Source organism: Arachis stenosperma, chromosome 10, assembly GCF_014773155.1.
Source record: "Arachis stenosperma cultivar V10309 chromosome 10, arast.V10309.gnm1.PFL2, whole genome shotgun sequence".
Taxonomy (NCBI): Eukaryota; Viridiplantae; Streptophyta; class Magnoliopsida; order Fabales; family Fabaceae; genus Arachis; species Arachis stenosperma.
The window spans coordinates 41,879,610-41,882,391 of NC_080386.1; positions in this window are offsets into that span (position 1 = coordinate 41,879,610).

Below are 2,782 nucleotides of genomic sequence, written 5' to 3' on the forward strand. Positions count from 1 at the left end.
AGTATTCTATCCCTTTTATTATTTCTATTTTATTATTTCTATTTTTGAAACCATAAACAAATTTAATCTGCCTGACTGAGATTTACAAGGTGACCATAGCTTGCTTCATACCAACAATCTCTGTGGGATCGACCCTTACTCACGTAAGGTTTATTACTTGGACGACCCAGTACACTTGCTGGTTAGTTGAACGGAGTTGTGAATTCAACCAGTGCCATAATAATGATTTCATACAAATAGTTAGAACATGAATCACAACTTCGTCCACCAGCGCCGTTGCCGGGGATTGTTCGAGTATGGACAACTGACGGTTCATCTTGTTGCTCAGATTAGGTAATTTTCTTTTCAAAAATTTTTCAAAAATCTTTTTCAAAATTTTTCTTTTATTTTTCGTTTTTCCAAACTTTATTTTCGAAAAAAATTAATAAAAATCCAAAAAAATTAATAAAATCATAAAAATCAAAAATATTTTGTGTTTCTTGTTTGAGTTTTGAGTCAATTTTTAAGTTTGGTGTCAATTGTGTTCTTCATGATCTTCAAGTTGTTCTTGATAAGTCTTCTTGTTTGATCTTGATGTTTTCTTGTTTTGTGTTGTTTGTTGTTTTTCATGTGCATTTTTTGTTTGTTAGAGTCCATGCATAAAAAATTTCTAAGTTTGGTGTCTTGCATGTTTTCTTTGCATCAAAAATTTTTCAAAATTATGTTCTTGATGTTCATCATGATCTTCAAAGTGTTCTTGGTGTTCATCTTGACATTCATAGCATTCTTGCATGCATTCATTGTTTTGATCTAAAAATTTCATGCATTGAGTATTTTTGTTGTTTTTCTCTCTCATAATTAAAAATTCAAAAATCAAAAAAATTATATTTTCCTTATTTCCCTCCAAATTTTCGAAATTTAAGTTGACTTAGTCAAAAATTTTCAAAATTAGTTTTTTCTTACAAGTCAAGTCAAATTTTCAATTTCAAAAATCTTATCTTTTCAAAATCTTTTTCAAAAATCATATCTTTTTCAATTTTCCTTTTTTTGAAAATTTCAAAAACCTTTTTCAAAATATTTTTCAAAATATTTTTCTTATCTTTATATCATATTTTCGAAATTTAGCTAAACAATTAATGTGATTGATTCAAAAATTTGAAGTTTGTTACTTTCTTGTTAAGAAAGGTTCAATCTTTAAATTTTAGAATCTTATCTTGTAGTTTCTTGTTAGTTAAGTCATTTTAAAAATTAAATCTTTTTCAAAATATCTTCTTATTAAAATTTTTACCTTATCTTTTTATCTTATCCCTCTCAAAATTTTATCTTTTTCAAAATTTGATTTTAAAATATCTTATCTAACTTCTTATCTTCTTATCTTTTTCAAATTTGATTTTAAACTAACTATTTGACTTTTTGTTTGTTTCTTATTTTTTTCAAAACCACCTAACTACTTTTCCCTCTTCAATTTTCGAAAATACCTCTCTCTTTTTCAAAAATTCTTTTTAATTAATTAATTGTTTTAAATTTTAATTTCAATTATATTTTATCTTTAATTTTCAAAAATTACTAACCCCTTTTTCAAAATTATTTTCGAAATTTCCCTTCTCTTTTCTTCTTCTATTTAATTATTTAATTACTAACACTTCTCTTCACCTCTCTTCATCTAAAAAAAATCCGAACCCAATATATCCCTTGTGTTTGGATTCTTCACTTTTATTTCTTCTACCCCCTTCTTTTTCTACTAACATAAAGGAATCTCTATACTGTGACATAGAGGATTCCTCTTTCTTTTCTTGTTTTCTTCTCTTTCATATGAGCAGGAACAGGGAAAAAGGCACTCTTGTTGAAATTGATCCAGAACCTGAAAGGACTCTGAAGAGAAAATTAAGAGAAGCTAAGTTACAACAATTTAAAAATAACCTTTCAGAAATTTTCGAACAAGAGAAGGAGATGGCAGCCGAAAATAATAATAATGCAAGGAGAATGCTTGGTGACTTTACAAAGCCAATGTCCAAATTTGATGGAAGAAGCATCTCCATTCTTGCCATTGGAGCCAATAACTTTGAGCTGAAACCTCAGCTAGTTGCCTTAATGCAACAAAACTGCAAGTTTTATGGACTTCCATCTGAAGATCCTTATCAGTTTTTAACTGAGTTCTTGCAGATCTGTGAGACTGTAAAGACGAATGGAGTTGATCCTGAAGTCTACAGACTCATGCTTTTCCCTTTTGCTGTAAGAGACAGAGCTAGAATATGGTTGGATTCACAACCTAAGGATAGCCTGGACTTCTGGGATAAGCTGGTCACAGCCTTCTTGGATAAATTATTTCCTCCTCAAAAGCTGAGCAAGCTGAGAGTGGATGTTCAAACCTTCAAACAAAAAGATGGTGAATCCCTCTATGAAGCTTGGGAAAGATACAAGCAGCTGACCAAAAATTGTCCATCTGACATGTTTTCAGAATGGACTATATTAGATATATTCTATTATGGTCTATCTGAATTTTCGAAAATGTCATTGGACCATTCTGCAGGTGGATCTATTCACCTGAAGAAAACGCCTGAAGAGGCTCAAGAACTCATTGACATGGTTGCAAATAACCAGTTCATGTACACTTCTGAGAGGAATTCTGTGAATAATGGGACACCTCATAGGAAAGGAGTTCTTGAAATTGATGCTCTGAATGCCATATTGGCTCAGAACAAAGTGTTGACTCAACAAGTCAACATGATCTCTCAAAGTCTGAATGGATGGCAACATGCATCCAACAGTACTAAAGAGGCAGCTTCTGAAGAAGCTTATGATC